Source organism: Ambystoma mexicanum, chromosome 14, assembly GCF_040938575.1.
Source record: "Ambystoma mexicanum isolate Mex_15411 chromosome 14, UKY_AmexF1_1, whole genome shotgun sequence".
In the NCBI taxonomy this organism is placed as follows: domain Eukaryota; kingdom Metazoa; phylum Chordata; class Amphibia; order Caudata; family Ambystomatidae; genus Ambystoma; species Ambystoma mexicanum.
In genome coordinates this window covers 150,831,559-150,850,103 of record NC_090940.1, presented here as the reverse complement: position 1 = coordinate 150,850,103, position 18,545 = coordinate 150,831,559, and the positions used below count along the sequence as shown (strand labels likewise).

The following is an 18,545-nucleotide window of genomic DNA, read 5'->3' as shown; positions in this document are numbered from 1 at the left end:
AATTCAAAAATGGGCAGGGCATAAATAGGAACCCCAGATCACATGACAGTATGAAACTGAGCTTAATGTAAAAAAACACGTGTCTTGATGAACGCGGAAGGACCTCGTTTCCATGGTAACTTCCAACGCTGCCTAACTGATACAAAGCGAATAGTCACGGCTTTAGGATTACGTGGAACAGTTGCCTGAGAGTGAGAACGTGAGGGAGAACTAGGGAGCGGAACCCTTGCTTGAATACAGGTTCTTAGTTTCCCCAAGTGTCTGGGCCGATGCAGTTTCCTGACACTAACCCCTGACGATTTTGAGGGGTGGTTGAAGAAGTTGGCACAAGAGGAAGGGACCACCAAGGGTAAGCGCTTAGTCAGAGAAAAGCTATACAAAGCTCTTTGATATTGTTGTCCGTGATATGAAACGCACCTCAAGAAAAGCGATTCAAATCATTAAGTGCTCTATGCTATCTGTGCAGGAGAAACTTGTTCTGATAAAACGGGAAAAAAACAGATACCGAAATTGGTCAAAGGATTGGGGCTTTTCAATTAAGAATGCACAATGGCAACAGATGTTAGGGGCAAGCAAGACCAGAAATATGCAAACTACTTGGAAAATGTTATCGCAAGTAAAGAGCGAAAGGGTAAAATCCATGGTGAACCCCATAAAAAGACGAGTCCTGGGAGGCTCACTTAAAAGCTGGGAAAGAATGTACCCCCTCCCTGACCCAATAGATCTCAATGCTGCCCAAAGGTGGCCAATAAGAATGATCTCCTCGTGGAGGCCATAACCACCCTGAAAGGATCCCGAGCACCCAATCCAAATGGATTATACAACCTGGCCCTGAGCAGCTTTACAGAGGCTTCGGGTAGCATTTTACTCATATTGTTTTAAAACAATCTGTAGTAGGCACGTAATACCAGCGTCCTGGCAGCAGTCTGTGTTACTCCCTATCTATAAAAGAGGAGGCAGGACGATTGGGGATAATTAGAGGCTGCTGTCAATGCTAGACATCACTTGAAAGCTTTTGGAACCTTTTTGTTAAAAGAACTGCAGTGTTGGGCAGAATCCTCCAGAAAGCTATACAAATATCAAACAGGATTTAGACCCGGTTCGGCAACAACTCACAATAGAAGGCTGTTGGATGAATTTCAGGGAGGAACGGAGGGTAAGGACAGTTCTTCCCTGTATGTAACTTTTGTGGATTTTAAAGCTGCTTTCAACAAGGTAGATCGCGAGATATTGTGGCGTAGGTTACGGGAAATTGGCTTTCCCCAGTGGTTAATATATGCAACTCAACTCTTACACAACAAAACACAGGTCAGAGTCTGTTTGGACAAAGAGGGCAACACATCGGGGTTAGTAGGAATAAATAGGGGAGTCAAGCAAGGATGTGTGCTGGCTCCCCTAATCTTTAAACTTTACCTTGCTGATCATCTTTAATCACACACTTAGTGGAATGAAAAATATGCTGAATGAACTCTGCGAATATGCCCATGAGAACAAACCTATGGTAAACTTCACAAAAACGAAGTGTATTTTATTAACAAGTAAAAAGGTGACTAAGGTGGATATGGTTACTAAGTTTTGTAGGACTGAGTATGTAGAAAAGTACACATATTTGGGACTTGAGGTGAATAATAGTCACTCCTACCTGGGCATTATTGAGACCAAAACAAGGAAGGCGCGCCAATTAACACTTTTGCTTCGAAACTTTGCCACCAACACTGCGGGGTACATGATTCAGGGAATGCTGATATTCTATAAATAGTGCTAACAGCCCCATGATACTGTATGGTCTCGAGGCAACAACTATGAGAATCCTCGACTGGTTAGATCGATTGGAAGGTAGGTTTTGGCGCATGACCTTAAAATGTGCACCCTCCACACCTATGGAATCCTTAAGATTAGAACTCGGGATTGTCTCCCTTAGTACTCAGTTGCATAAGAGAAGAGCCATCCTATACATCAAGTCCAAAAGGTCCCCAACTTGCTTATTAAGCACGTTGTTTAAGCATCGCGTACGACACGTTAGTAAAAAGGGGAAGAATTGTGAAACTTTAAACCTAGAGTTTTTCAGAACCATATATTGGACCCCCAGATCGAACTTGTGGCTTAATTTTGACTCGGTTAAAGCTTCATTCTCTAGAAAAGCCAACAAATGGGACTGGCTTAAATATTATACCCACTTGACAACCCTCAGTAGTTACAGACAGGTTGCGCAGGTGGTACATAAATGCATGAAGCCGCAAACATATCTTTCACAGAGACCCTGCCCTGCAATACTTCACTTCTTAAGAACTAATCAATTGCCATTATTGACAATTAGAGGGTCGCAAATGCGTATCCCAAAGGACTCAAGAATGTGTTGTTTATGTAAATAACCTGAACACATGGAGACTGTGTGACATGTGATGACCGAATGTAGAATGCAGTTACGTTTATATGTGTTTATTAGAAGATAGAGTACACGATTACGAATCGATAAAATCCAACTGCTTCTGGGATTATTGTTTAAATTCAGAGTCAAGCCAAATGCACATTGCCCTTTATCATGTTTGGAAAACAATGGCGAAACAGTTGGGTATTAAGCCGCTATACATCATAAAGCCACAGATGTGGCTGGGCAAAGAAAAGTAGGTGTTGAATGCTGTCTAAATCTGGTAAAAATCTTTATAAGTAAGTTAAATGTTCCGCAAGCCTGACAAAAATGTGCTGGATCTGTGTGATTTGGATGTTCGACTTTTCTTTTTAATGTTAACTGAGGGACAACAGTACGATTCAATATCACTAATTGTATGGACAATATCCTTTTAAGAATGTTCTTTTTAGTAGTATTAATGATTTTATCTTGTGATATTTATATATGAAATTATTTAAATGTTGTTAAATTTACAAAGATAAATAAATCACATTAACCAGATCTCCGACACCACAGGGTGGCTCAAACCCCCAAACTTTCAGGTACCCAGGTACCCACACGCATTACCTGACTGTGCCACAAAGACTAGTTATCAGGTGGCCACCAGGGGGCGCGTGGATCGAAGTAGCCTGAATACGCTGCTCCGTCACCCATGCCGGTGTGAGTGACTTTTGCCCCCACTCTCACACCGCAGGTGAAGGGTACACCCCCTAGATGGGCATCAGAGCCGGAGGGGCTTACTCCTCTTGCCGGCGTGAGAAGTGAGGAACAGAGAGGAGCTCTGAGACGCTGGGACACCAGAGACTCGGCAGGCCATCATGGGGGTGGGTCACCCGGCTACCGCATCCATTCCAGTATCTGAGGTGAGAGGGAGGGGCTGGGTCAGCCCCCCCACTTCCCCCCAACTCTGTGGCACGAGAGCATCAGTGGCGGTCTGCCCCACCAACAATGGCGTGAATGTGTTCAGGCCCGGAGCGGGTCAAGGAGTAGCACAGTGGGGGCTCCTAAGAGTCTCCGCACAGTGTAGACAGCAAGCAGTCTAGCCCCGGAGGCTGTGCAGTGCAGCTGGGGCCTGCTAGCGACCTCAGGTGAGTGACAGGCTCCATATTGAGGGACGACCCGGGGCCGTGGGGTGAAGAGAGCCAGGAACCGGAGCAACTGTAGGACCCGGCGGGGTCTGTTCAGAGAACACCCAGACCAGGTGGGGAGGGACCACAAGGCTTATCAGGGCCCCGGAGCCCAACTGGCATTCCTTTGCTTGGAGTGGATGGAGGAGGAGTAAAGGATTAAATTGGACATCAGAGGGCACCCATGGTGTGGTGGTCCAGGCCTGGGTGCACACTGGGGCCTGTAAAGGAGGACAAGGACCAATCGCACAGGATAAGCACCCCGGAGGGGTAGGCCCTCAATAAAGGGGCATGTGTTCGCCTCCTGGGATGCTGTGTTTAGGCAGCACTACAGGGCCGGTGGGTGATCCCCAAGTGGGCCCATAGGAGGAGGCATATCTGCGGCATTGTGGGCCCCCAGTCTTGGGGTGTGTGCCCGCCTCCTTGAAGGTGGGGCCCCGGAAGGGTCCGGCAGCTGCCATGACCAAGGTAAGAAGGCGATGTGAATGATCAACTGAGTAGCACGTGGGATCTGGAGTGGTACTTGGGAAAGGAGCCCACGAGGAGTGAAAGGTGCAGAGCCATCATCGGGCAGAGGTGTCCCAAGCTGCGTCATAACAATTGGGGGTCGGTGGGAGGGGTGTGGGCACCTGGATACAGGGCGTGTGCCCTGGGGACATAAACCTTAATCCCCCCAGCAAGCAGCAGTGAGAAACACTCACCTTGGAGGATTCATAGACTGATAATCTCCCAGTGAGGGGGATCCTGCGGACAGAGGAGGGCTTGGGCAAACTGTGCTCACTAGTGGAAGGTAGGAGGAAGGGGTTGTACAGATCAGAGACCCCAACCGGGCCTAAGGGCTCATGTAGGCAAAATCAAATTTGGTTGAATTTGCGTACCCAAGCAGACGGGATCCCATGCCGTGCCACGAATTACAGAAGATGGAGACCGAGGGAGAAGACTTGATGGCAACCAAGGGAGATGTGGCATCTCTCCTTGATGAAATCATGAGTATGAGGGCAGATATTGGAGGCAAGGTGGATATTTTTTTTTTATTATTTCTTTATTCTTCCCACCCTCTCCCAAGACCACAGTTAGGTCCCAGTTCTCCTCTAGTCAGTTTCCTGGTTTGGGCTGCCCATGCTGCTTGAGGCACTATCTGCTGCCCTGGGATGGAGCAGGGGCACCATTAGCGCTACCCAACGGTGCAGCTCCTCACTGGAGTCCAGCCTCTGTACTTGAATTGCGGTTTCCCATGCTGCAGTTTCAGCAGTAATCCACTTCGTACGGTCACCCCACCACTGGGCCTCATTCAAACTCCTGGGGCTTTTCCATCCCATGGCTATGCGCCTTTTTGTCGTTATATATATTAGGTCTCTGAGTTTGTTTAAGAGCTTATTTTTCCTATTGCGCCTATATCTGCCCAGGATACAGGCTGTAGGCTCATGCACCTCCACTTCAATGTCTGCGTTAGCCATTCTATCCTTCACTTGTGTCCAGAAAACTCATCACTGGACAGCCCCAGAACATATGGGTCATTCCCGCCTTGGGCTCGCTGCATTTGGGGCATACTTGGATTCCTGCGCCCGTGAACCTTGATATGACTTCAGGTGTGAGGTAAACCCTGTTGGTGATATACAGTTGGATGAGGTGCAAGCGGGCGTTTCTGGAGGTTTTTTTGTGGTAATAAGTTATTTCCCCCCAGTCTTTGTCTTCAAATACGAGGCCCAGTTCGGTTTCCCACTTCTTCCTGCATTTGAGTTCGTCCCCAGTCGTGCCCAGCAACAGGGCCTCATAGATACGTGAAGTCTCGTGGCCTCCCTTGGCGGTGTCTAGCATTGTTTCTATACACTTGTTCTCCAAGGCCTGGTCGACTGCCTCTGGCCATCTGTTTTTCACGGCTTGCACCACTACCCTGTGGAGCAGGAACTGCCCTGCTGGAAGACCTGTGACTTCGCTGAGTTCCATGAATGATAATGTCTCTTGTTCTTGGATCAAGTCTCCCAGTGTGGCCAACCCGTAGGGTTCCCACTGGGTGCATGTTTCAAGTTGCCCCCATGAGTGTTTTGCCATAAGTGCCGCAATGGGGATCTGCAGGGAATACGGATCCGCCGACCTGACTATCTTACAGGCCCTTCTCCAAAGCCGGATCCCGAGCTTGGCAAGGTATGTGCTGTGTCTCAAAGCTCCTTCCCCAGCCCAAAGTAGGTCTCGTAGTAGCAGATGAGGCAGGGCTGGTTGGAGGAGGCAGGTGTCTGTTGTTTCCTCGTCGGGCCATCCATCGCGTCTTAGCTGGCTCGCGAGGAAGTAGAGCTCGAAGTTGGGGACCTTCAATCCTCCGCTCTCGTAGGGTCTATGGAGTGTCTCCAATGCCACCCTGTGCCTACCCCCCTGCCAGAGGAATCTCCTACAGAGATTGTTGATGTCTCTAAAGAATGAGGGGGGGTGTTGAAGGGAACATTTGTGAAGTTATTTACCAGGCGGGGGAGAGCCACCATCTTGAGGCGACCCGCCCTTCGAGCCATCGAGAGTGGAAGCTTGCCCCAGAATTCCAGGGATTTCACAAGGGAGTCTTTGGCCCTGACCGTGTTGAGGATGTGCTCTGTGTTGGGATTGCGATGTATAGTAATCCCCAGGTATCTGAAGGAGGTCACATGTCATTCAAGAACTAGGGAGGGGAGGGACCTATATTCTTCGTTGTGTAGTGCCGCCAGTGGGTAGAGGCAGGACTTGCTCCTGTTAATCTGGATCCCATTATGTTTGTGAAAACAGTCCAGGGTTTCTAAGATGTAGGGCAATAGGTGTTCAGGGTTATGTAGGTACAATAGTGTATCATCTGCGTACATAGAGACGAGGTGGGTCACCCCGTCTATCTCGATGCCCCCATCTCCGTATTCCTGTCTTAGATAGGCAGCCACCGGTTCCGGCAAGGTGGATAAGATTAATGTGAGAATGGATAAGATGGAAGAGAGACTTCAGGCAGTTGAGCACAACCAATCATCGTTGGATACTCTACTCTGAAGACCCAAATGGATGTCAGGCTGGCCGAAATAGAGCAGAGAGAAGCCGAAATGGTCTTGAAGTTGGCCGATTTTGAGAATCGCGAACAGAGAAATAACTTGCGCTTCTTCGGGATACCAGAGGACGGTGATTCGGTTAGAACCCTTAGGAGGATTTTACACAACATTACCAAGCTCCTCTTTGATGATGACTCTATTGATTAAACGAAGTTTGAGAGGGTTCACAAAGCAGGGGTGTTCGGGGGAGGGGCCCAAGGTCGGTCCTGGCCCGTTTTCACAATTATCCAGATAAACTTAAAATCCTGGAAAGAGCAAAGGCTAAAGGGCCAGTGATGATGGGTCCCGCCAGGATCATAGTTTTTCAGGACCTCTCTTCCCTGACCCTCACAAAGAGAAGAATTTGTCTCCCCTGACGAAATGGCTGTATGAGAAAGGTGTTTGGTACAGGTGGGGATTCCCGTTCTCTATCTCCTTTGAGCTGGAGGGCTTGAAGTACAGACTTGTTACAGAAGATGAGATTAACAAAACGATTGGGGAGCTGCTGGGAAGAGACAAGGGGGCCTTGGGCTCACATTCTGAAGGTGGTGTGGACAGACAATGGTGTGTTAAGGGTCCCAGAAGGAAGCGGGTCACCGGATCAAGGAAGTTTCAGAAGTTGAGTTCCCTTCCCCCTGCCCCGGCTGGCACACCCAGCAAGCCCTGAAAGGGCTGTGAAGTATGCCGGCCGTAGTTGTTTGAAAGGTTTGATGGGCCGATCGGCCTGGCGTTGGTGGAAGAAATCGGAATCTGGGTGGACCGGGTTCAAGGATTTTACTAATAAAGTTTGAATCGTGGGGTCTAATGGTTTTGTAAGCAGCTGGACTTTTTGAATGCTAGTTGAGGTTGGGGGCATAAGTGGGGGCATTCGGGATTGAGGGGTCATGAGCCGGGGCCTGGGTCTCAGGCCTGTCTGGTGGTTCGGCACTCTTCTAGTGAAGGTAACTGAAGGGGTGCAGCGGGGGGAGGAGTTCTCAGGGGTTAAGGTATATCCTGATCCAACAATGATAAATGCACACTACCGTTCTGGTCAGGTGCAATGGGGAAGGTCAACTCACTGGTGGTTAATGACGTGGGAAACAGGGCTAGGGTATGGCTGATTCAAGGGGAAAACAGGGGGGACTGCCTGAGGGTATGCACGCTGAATGTGAAGGAGCTGAACTCCCTGACTAAGTGGTCCCTGGTCGCAAGGGAATTTAGAAGATCTGGGATTGAAGTCCTATTCCTGCAGGAGACTAAATATTTGAGGGGCGAAGAATGAAGGATTCCTTGTGGTCTGGTGGGGGGACAATATTGGAGCTCGGGGATAACGAGAAAGACCAGGGTTGGGATTTTGGTACAAAGGTGTGGTCAGACGATCATGGAAGGGTGGTCTTGATTCTGGGTCTGATTTGTGGAATCAGGTTCACATTTGCCACAATGTACGCCCCCAATCATGGTCAATGCAGGTTCCTGCAGAGGACCCTGGAAAAGATAAGGAATGAGGGGGAGGGACATTTTATAGTTGGTGGAGACTTCAATGTCTGGAGCAATGTCAGTATGGACCGACAGTCTGGGCACCAAGGGGAACAGGAGCCACCGAATCAGGCGGGGAGGGAAGTGGGAATGGCCATGGAGCTATGTGGGATATATGGCACCACCTTCATCCACGTGACGGGGGTTACACTCTTTATTCCGCCCCACACAGGATTTTGACAAAAATAGATTATCTATACATATCCAGGGACTTATGGGATTTTGAAGTGGGGTCTGCTATCCAACCTATTAGTTGGTCTGATCATGACATGGTGTCGGTTGATGGTGGCTGGGAGGGCCTTTGTTCCAGGGGCTCAAAATGGAGGTGCAATGAGTCCCTGTATGAGGATCCATGTTTCAGGGAAGAGCTGGAGAAGGGTATCACACATTTTTTTAAAATTAATGACACTGGAGAGGTGCGCAGGGAAATCGTGTGGGATGCAGCGAAGGCCACATGGAGAGGGATATTGATCACAGAGGGGGCTCGCAGGAACAGGGAGTACACCCTCATAGATAGAGGACTGAGAGACAAAATAGGGGTCTTGGAGAAGAGGGCAGTTGTCCATGAACGGTAGGGAGGACATCATCCAAGAGGCGAGGGGAGGGGAGGAACTGAGAATCCTTGAGGAAAGGAAGATAGTCCGCAGCCTACAATTTTTGAAGCAGATGTTTTATGAGAAAGGCGATAAGGCGGATGCTCTATTGGTGGCTAGACTACGTGGTCAGCGAGCAGAGAGGTCGGTTGTGGAGGGAGGGGGAGGGACCCCTGAGGGTTCAGCTGAAGGGATCCAGGAGGCATTTCCAGTGTTCTATGAGGACCTGTATAGGAGTGAAGAGATGGCGGCAATGAAGAAATCGAGCAATATCTAGAAGATTCCAACCACCACCATCTCACGAAAATGGAATCTGAAAGCCTGGGAGCTCCAATCACTGGGGATGAAATCCGGTCGGCTATTGGGTGGTTGAAGCTTGATAAGGCCCCACGGGAGGAAAGTTACACATCAGGATACTACAAGTCCTTTCTCCTGGCCCTGCTCCCCTTCCTAACGACACTGTTTAATAATGACATCTTGACTACAAGGAAAGCACCAGACTCTTTTACACGGGCTCTAATTACAGTCATACTGATGCAAGGCAGGGACCCCCCTCTCCCTCCGTCTCCCGTCCCCGAGAGTGTGGTTCTTACCGTCCGATTTTTCTATTAAATATGCTAAAATGTAGGCCAGAGTGATAGCCGCTAGGCTGGAGGGATATTTGCAGAGACTTGTCCATTTGGATTAGGTGGGATTTGTGATGGGCCGGCAGGGGGCTGTTACCATGAGGAAGATGCTGCACATGATCAATGAGGCACAGGGCTGGGAGGTTGACCTCACGCTGCTGTGTGTGGATGCCAAGAAGGCTTTTGACAGGGTGGAGTGGGACTTCTTGGAGGCAGCGCTAAATAAGTTTGGGCTGGGTAAGAGACTCATAAGGAGGATCATGGCACTCTACTTGTCCCCCAGGGCATGTGTGGCAGTTAATGGGGGATACTCACGTTGGTTTCACCTAGAAAGAGGGATAAGACAAGGGTGCCTGCTCTCCCCGACCCTATTTGTACTATCGTTAGAGCCGCTGGCCTACATGTTGAGGACAGTAGAATTGAGGGGATGACGGTTGGTGAGTATTTGTATAAGGTAGGGCTGTATGCAGATGACATGCTCCTCCATCTGATAAATCCATTGACATCACTGACTGTAGCTGTGGAGTTGATTGAGTACGGCAATTGGCAGGCTTTAAAATGAATAAGGGCAAATCAGTATTGTTTCGCCTGGACAGGGGTAGGGACAATGATCTTGGGCGTTTTCATCCGCTGGGCATGGAGGTTAACGTGGGGTCTCTGAGGTATCTCAGTATTAAGGTTAGAAGAGAGCTTAAAGGTCTGTATGAGGCCAATTTTCCCCCGCTGATGGCAGCCGTGGAGGAGGACTTTGGGAAAAGGAAGGACCTGACAATTTCTTGGATGGGACGACCGAAAGCGCTCACGATGGTAGTCCTTCCCAAGATCCTGTATTTGTTCCAGATTGCTGATTATCCAAATACCAGAGCAAGGGTACTTTGCTGCGGTTTCTGTGGCAAGGGAAGAAACAAGAGTTTCTAGCAATGTATTGAATCTTCCCAAGGGCAGTGGGGATGTCGGGCTCCCAGATGTACATTTATATTACAAGGCCACTCAGTTGAGAGTTTTGATCCCACATTTGAGAGGGAATATGCACCTACAATGGGTGGGACTAGACAATCATTAGCTGAGACCTGCAACGGTGGGTGCCCAGGGAAAAGTTACGGCGTAGGATACGTGAGCACCCAATGTTGGGCACTATTTGGAGACAGGGTAAAGGGATGTCCAGTGTGATCGTGGCCCTCACCATTGGGGCATCTGTAGGTACAGGGAATTTGGGACGAGTTTCCGGATCCCTCCAGATTTCAGGCATGGTATAAGGTAGGCCTGGAAAGGATCGGACAACTGTGGAAGGGAGGGAGATTTATTACAGTATTGGAACTGTTGAAGGCCCTGGGGACAGGTACACTCTCTGTCTTTTCGTATCTGCAGCTTAAGGGGGTCCTGACCAAGGAGGCATGAAAGAGTAAGATACAAAGGGAGCTCACCCCCTTCGAGAAACTACTGGACACACTCACAGAGACTAAGGGACTGTTTGAGGCGATGTACAAGGCCTTGGTGGACACTGGGAAGGGGACGGTGGAGGGGTTGAGGAGGAAATGGGAATGGGATGTGGGGTTGGGTTGGAATTGGAATTGGACCCGCAAACATGGCCAAGGATGTGCAGGGGGGCCTTCAAAACCTTGGTCTCCTGCCAATATAAACTACACTCAGTGAAGCTATTACATAGATGGCAATATGATCCGGTTAAACTATCAAGGATGTATGAGGATGTGACCCCGATGTGCTGGTATGAACACGGCTCGAGAGACGAATATTGGCATATGTGGTGGGGGTGCTCGGAGGTCCAGTCCTACTGGGATGAAGTTTTAAGCTGGATCAGAGACCTGGATGGGATTTGCCGAGTGAAGGCTCCCATGCTGGTCCTTTTTGGGTTGAAGGAACAAGAGGAGATGGGGGGGTGTATTCGGGTGCCGTGATTGGCACACAGCCTTCTCCTGGCAGGAAGGGAGTGCCTGGCAACACTCTGGAAGGGAGCTCAGTTGCCAGGGAAGAGGGAGTGGGTTAATGTATCCTGAAACATATATGTGATGGAATGAATAATGGCAGCACTCCATGGGGACCATGGGTTGATTGAGGCAGATTTCTGCTTGGCATATATACGATAAGGTTACGGAAGCAAATAAAGGGAACAGGGATTGGAGAGGGAGGATGACCCCAAGGGATGATAACCGGAGGAATCATACCTATACTAGAATTGGACTATGATTGTTTGAATAAAGAAAATTGAGAGTGTACAACGTGATTAAAAGTGGAACATTGGTCGGATCCGGGAAGAATGAAAGAGGGTTGTTAGTCGAAGCATATGTATTAGGACAGTTAAGTTGTAAGCATGGAAGGTATTGAGTGATCCAGGAGATTTATAATGGGGCTGTCTAGCCTTGTCTTTGTAATGTTTATGAAAATGCCAATAAAGTTCAAATAAAAAAAAAAGACTGGTTACCAAACGAATACATAGGAAGACATGAAATATTATAATATTAATTGGAGCAATCACAGCAAAAGCTCCTTTGTTAATGACATACTTATTATTTACAACCCTACATTTTATATGAAGGTTAGTAGTCCAGTCCTAGAAATACTGAGCAATGGGGTGGTTTGAGTGTTCTCCCTGCTAGTTCTTTTATGTTTGTGGCCGTCCCACCCGCTGCCTTCCCCCCACTCACCACAACATCTTGAAAATCTGGTCACCCTACCCTCTGCACGAGAAAACAATCGCAAAAAATAACTATCCGCCTTACTGTAAACTGTTATGCTGGAAATTCGTACCCAAACACATCCCTCTGCAGAAGATGGTCAAGTATGTCTGACTGCACAAAACACATCTCCCATCCCTGTTGCACGTAACAAATCCCCCCTGAAAAAAACCTCCAGCAAGCAGGACAAAAAACGCCACTTTGCAAGAAAACAAGCAAAAAATAACTATTCTCAGTACTACTATAAACTGGTAAAATGGAAATTCGCCTGGAAACGGAGGGATGCACATGTTCAGCACCATTGCACAAAAAAAACCATCTGGTTCTAGTACATAACGAATCACCAAGATACTCCCTCCACTGGGCAGGCCAAATCGCCCACTCCACTAAAATAACACCCAAGTATGCAATAGCTTTCGAACTTACTGTAAAACCAAATTCGCTTAGTAATGCAGGAAAACAGTGTTCATCGGCTCTCAGCCACGATCCTGTGTTAAGAACTGACCTTCCTTGCTCGGCCACGAGGTTGCGTCAGCCTTCCCGCTCGTGCCATGCTTGCAACAACGATATGATGATAAAATGTGGAACCCGGGCACTTGACTTCCCCAGACACGTCCGAATGTGCAACCCACATGATGAAGCAGGGACGCACCGTTGCTTAATTCCGTTTCTTGGATGGGAACTAGACAGTACCGTACTCTTTCCCATTATGTCGTTCATTACCAGATACGTTTGAAGGGGATCAGTTTTCTTTAAATATCGTCTTAAGTGCTAAGTTCAGCATGTGTGTATACAGATAAAAAAAAATGTTTATGCTTTCTGACTTTAAGTTTACACAATTAACTAATGGCTGGAAAAGAGGTCACCCGGGTTTTCCTAATAATTAAAATCAGATTTATGTTTGTGGTTAAACCTCAAAGCAAAACTTAAAAGCCAATCAATGACTAATATTGCATACGTGATATTGTTTTGTACCCCTCGCTGCCTTGAAATAGCGCTGTAATGAGTCAACGATTTGGTCGAGCAGCTGGCGTTCAGTCACCTCAAAAGAGACTCCTGGTTAGCCTTCGACCAGGAGAGGTCTCATACATTGACTACATGGCCTTGTGGTTCCCACATTGTTCACAGCGTCCAAATACATCCTTTAAAAAGATTTTCTTAATGGCCACTTGATGGATGGGAGGCTGGAGTGGGGGTTCACCATTGTTTCAGTTCTTGGAGTGGAATTATAAAAAAAGGCTGCAGGTTTAATTACAAATAAAACAAGTGCCAAAATGTGTCTTTGCACTAGCAATACACTTCCACACAACCGTACCCAATGTGCCATCTTTCAAACATAAGCGTACCCCAATTTCCGGTTTCACTACCAATACAAGTCAAAAAGGAAGATCTTCCTGGAATCATTCTGAAGTCATCCAGTGACTCCATCCTAGCGTCATCCATGGCTAGTTTGGGGAGATCATCCAAAACCATCCTGAAGTATGTGTATAGGCCAAAATATTTAAATGAGATGACTTGAGTTATCACAGAAACTACTCCAGGATGAGTTCTGATTACTTCCAGTGATCTTGTATTACTCCAGGATGACCCCATGGCAACTTCAGGATGGGTGGGGATTACCCCAGGATGACTTCATGACACCTTTAGGATGGGTGGGGATTACACCAGGATGACCCCATGACAACTTCAGGATTGGTGGGGGGATTACTCTAGGATGGCCCCATGACAACTTCAGTGTGGGTGGGGGAAATTACTCCAGGATGACCCCATGACAACTTCAGGGTGGGTGGGGATTACTCCAGGATGACGCTGTGACAACTTTAAGATGGGTTTAAAATTGTGAACGATGCAAACAACTTCAGGAGGAGTTATTTCTTGTTGCTTCCAAACTATTTAGGAAAAGGCATTTGATTCCTTGTGTATAAGACTGGTGTTATTACTATAAGGTGAGTCTAGTTAGACTCATGGATAGTGTACTGGAAAACCTCAAGGAAATTTGCAGCTGTTACTTTCCATCTTTGCCTTGTTTGCTAGAGCACTCAAATGTCATTAACTGTCACGACTGTGCCACTGGCACAACAATTGGCACCCATCGTGGACTATTTGGGTCTTCTCCTGGACAATACCTATTCATATTTTTGTCTTTACTTTCTGTTTGCAAGGCTTTGGAACTTTATTAATTTCACAAACTACATGTCCCATAATGCACCATGTGGCAGTTCCCATTCCCTGGCTATTCCTAAGCAGCAGTCTTAGAACTACAATCCCCAGAAACCTTAGAGCTCAGTGCAGCTTTCACTTTCTCAGGACCAGAGAGGGAGGAGGCAAATTACCTTCAGGTGTGCTGCTAATTAGCCTGCTTCAGCACAGGGCAGGTCAGTATTTAAGCAGCTGCCTGCAAGGGCAAAGGTCTCTTGCATTGAGCTTGCTTCCAGCCCTTGTTCCTTGGATTTCTGCAGTGTTTCGTTGTTTCCAGAACCCGCTACTGTTAAAGAGACCTTTGCTTCCTGACTTGCAGCCCTGCTACTCTGCCTTCACTCCCCTGCCTTTTGCCCTGCACCTCTGTGCTTCCCATACTGCGGCCCTGCTCCCCTGTCTACAGATCCTTGCTCTCTACCACCAATAATCTTGTTCCCTGCCTGCAGTTCCTTGTGCTGTACTAATTTCCTGGGCTACCTGTCTTTAGCTTCCTTGAGTCTTCAGGCCTGCCCTTGTTATTGTTACAGTTTCCTTGTTATCTGTCTTCCGCCCTGCCCGTGTTATCCAACTTCAGAGCTACAGTTTCCTTGTTTTCTCTCTGCAGTCCTACTCTTGTTGTTCCAGTCCAGAATTACTGTTCCTTGTTACCAGTCTACAGTTTCCGGTCTCCTTACCCGTGCACATAGATTCTAGTGTTCTTGCTTTTTTTCCTTCCGGCTCTCTGTCCTGAACCTTGCTCACTTTGACTTTTTTTTCCGCTGGATATTTCTATTACAATTCTTGTCTTCACTTCTGCCTTGTGTAATTCCTTTGTTCAGAGTTTGGCTGCTGGGTTTCCTTTGTCATGTTTCAGTATTGTACCTTGTGTGCTTGTTAACGGTGTGCTGGTTCCTGTTTCAGGAGGCAGTCATTGTTCAGTTTCTGCTGGACCCGTATGGGGTTCAGTCTTGTGTGTACTGTCACCTTGTTCATGCCTTAGGGTCCAGGCACAGACACTCACTGCTGTTGCTCCTTTCCATGAGCATTCAGAGTGGGGCCCTGTAATAGTAACCAGCTCAGAAAGCTGGAGTTGCCCTGGTTCTATGGGAAACTGGTTTGTTTTACTTGTACTCCCTGCCCATTTCTGTTCACTGCCTCTGTTGCCTATTCTTTCTTGTCTGCGACTCCTGTTTCGTGTACTTTTCTCCCTTTGGCTTTGTGGGCACGTCTCTACATGCAAGTCCCTTTGACATTAACGTTTGCTGATTTAGTATACAAAACCCACAATGTCACGGACCAACCTGTAAACTCCCTCATTTCAGTTTTCACCTCTAGCTAACATGGCATCACACCCAATAAACTCCCACAATTACAAATCGCTCCACTAAAATACACACTTTCAGTGACCTAAACAGAATCGGTTAAAGGTCTACCTGCATGACAGACTGTCAATCACTTCACCCAATATCACTATGAGCAGCTAGTAATTAGTTACACCATTCACCATACCCAAGAAAACACTAGCTGACATCCAACAGACATCAATAGCACAAAACATGTACCATTCACAAATTGCCACCAGCCTACAAATTCACCAGATCAACTATATAGTTCTACACACAAGATCACTTGCATCTTCAGTCAGAGCAGCGTGTGAGCTAAAATTACATTGTCGATTAGTAGCAGGGGCTGAGGTAGCAACCAAACTCAGTGGTGGGGATGTTCCAATTCCTTTTAAGACAGTAATCTGAATGATTGCGCAGGTGTGTGGTAACGTGTAGGTGTCACTTATCTGTCTAAACAGGCATGACCGTCATACTGTAACAAGGACACACTGTTGAGAAGACATAGATTTGAACTTGTCAAATTAGAGCTGTCCGACAAAACATTTGTAGCAGACAATTGACTGTTACTTTATAGTCCAATATAATATTTTGTAGTTGTTGCGCAGCTACCTCTTTAGGAACTGCAACATTACACAGAGACATCTGCCGATTTAATGTTGTGTCTTTCAATTGTCCAGATGAAGTAAGAGGCGGGTTCTAGGAATGAAGAACATTAGCCATCCCTGTCAAAAGACTTCGGTTTTCCAGCTTTTGTGAACAGCCATTAATGTTTTGGAGTAGTCAGTTTCCACCCATCAGCTTTAACAATATAATTCTCTTGTTTTTTTTCACTGCATCTTCTTGTCACTCCAGATTCCACCAGTAGCTGCTTTTTCTCCTCTACATTTCTTTTTAAAGCCTCAATTAGTCCCTCTGCATCACAATAGGTTTTCATTATTTCGTCAAATGTTTTCTGTGTCTTAATACTGTTTCTTGGCTGTGGGAAAAAGGCAAGTTGAAACTTCATTATGTGACTACCATACAACAAACAATTTGCGTGAGCTGTAGACTGGGGTGGCTCCCCTTAAATGCGATCCTAGCCGTCCCCATCCATCCCCTTGGATTTTTGCTTATTCTTGCTCTCCTTGGTGCTTTCCCTCCCTCCTCATACAGCTACCCACAACTCAGTCTAGCTGCACACATACTCTGACCTGGACTATGGTCCCCAAGGGCGTTCAACCCATAGCACTTGGCCAATAACATAAGAGAAATGGGGCGTGGCCAGGACGGCCTTGTAAGAGGACGCACTCCGATGATCCTGTAATGATCCTTACAATGGTTGAGTGCACGGATACCCGCCAGCGCTGAAAAATGACATCCATGTCTATGAAGGCGGGGAGTGCACTCATTGGAACTCTGGTGTTTACGCGACGCACAGAAACAAAGTTACAAATGGTTTCGTACGGCGAGTGATGGGAGGAAATAATAATCAAAATGGTGGCGAGAACAAAGGAGCTTTCGGATGCTTGGGGACGCTGCCGTGAGCCCAGCCGAAGCCTGTGATCTGCAGACGTGCGCTGCCCTGAGACGTGAATCTGAGGGGGCCGGAGCGCTGTGGAGTGGAAAGCGCAAGGCGAGCGGTACAGGCCGCACAACTGTCCTGTGGCTGGGGAGAGCGAAGGCACGACATCTTCAGGAGCGCATTCAGTGCGCACGGGTCCATGGCCTGCAGCTGGAAGAATCAGAGGAACACAAACGAACCGGTGGCGGGCGCCGGGCCAGCGACGCAGACGGACCGAACGTTGGGGGAGCCATAGAAGATACAAGGTATCTTCATATTGCAAGGCGATATTAACGAGAGCTGTGTTGAGCACATAGGGTCGGCTGCAACAAAATAGCAGTGGCCCCTTTGTCTGGAGAGGGGGAAGAGCGACAGTAGCAGCACACACCAAGGCTGGGGATAAGCCTTGTACAGGAGTAGGAGAAGGACAAAGAGGTTGCCAGCTGCCCCACATAGACACCCCACACGTCCAACACTATAGTAAACTGCAAACTGGGCTGCCCGTGGGAGATGGGACGGTCAGTGCTGCGGGTTGAACCAGCATACAGAGGATAAGGCGCGCTCTGGGGGGCTGCCCCAGAGAGCACCAGACGCTGCGCAGACCATAGCGCCGAAGGGCCCAAAGATTAATTGAAGCACACAGGGGGCCCTGAAAGAGGCAACGGGGTGCGCAGGAACACCAGCGGCACATGTGCCAGTGGCGGCGATTGGCGGAGTTAGGAAGAGACTCAGTGAAAGTGCCCTGGCCTGCAAACTTTGAGGGTGGTGGGTCCTCAGTGTGAGCCATAATCGGAAGACAGGAGGTGGCCTCCCTGGCTGGGGAGCGTGTGGACTGCACCCTGGGCTGGACTGGGGCTTGGATGGCCTTAGGGCCGACAGAGAGCCGTGGTGGCAGAGTGCCGGGCCAACGGATGCATACGATCACTGGCTACGGAGAGATTACAGCGGAGACCGGATGAGCTACACTACGGGGGCGTAGCTACGTGGGTGGACACAACCCACCCAAGGCGAGGAGCGAGCAATAAGGACACATCCGAAAACGGCGGTATTGGCCCTTGCAGTGACAAGCGGGGCCAGGCACCACGTGGACCGCTTGCACGTGAGGGGGTGCTGCCGACTTGTGCCCGGACGACATAGCAGGATGTCTTCCAAGATAGTCAAGCCCAAAAACAAACAACCCACACTGGAGACCTATGCTAGGTCGCCCCATGCCGCAGAAGGGGGCAAAAGTAGAGACACCAGCACGACAGTAGCAGAGACACCAGGCACGATCCAGGAAGTGCTGGCTGCGATAGACTTGAAAGTTGCCTGGGAGACTAAACTGGACCTGGCAATGAGCGATTTGAAAGTAGGCCTGGACCTCAAGATTGGTGCGGTCCAGGAGGAAGTTAATCTGCTAAAACAGGACGTGCGTGCGATTGCAGAACAAACTGGAAAATTGGAACAGGAAATGGCCACGAACACGGCGGCATGCGCCGCCCA

General features: G+C 48.3%; 1 long non-coding RNA gene across 2 annotated transcripts in view; it reads right to left on the bottom strand.

The window, feature by feature from the left end:
* Positions 1–18,545, bottom strand: part of LOC138527261 (uncharacterized) — a 262,910-nt gene that overhangs the window by 228,157 nt on the left and 16,208 nt on the right. The window contains exon 4 of one of the 2 annotated variants that reach the window (XR_011283840.1): positions 15,896–16,499. The exons of the other annotated variant lie outside the window; for it this stretch is intronic. This is a non-coding gene — a long non-coding RNA (uncharacterized lncRNA). Of the gene's footprint in view, positions 1–15,895; positions 16,500–18,545 lie in introns of those variants that run through there. 2 annotated transcript variants of the gene reach the window in all.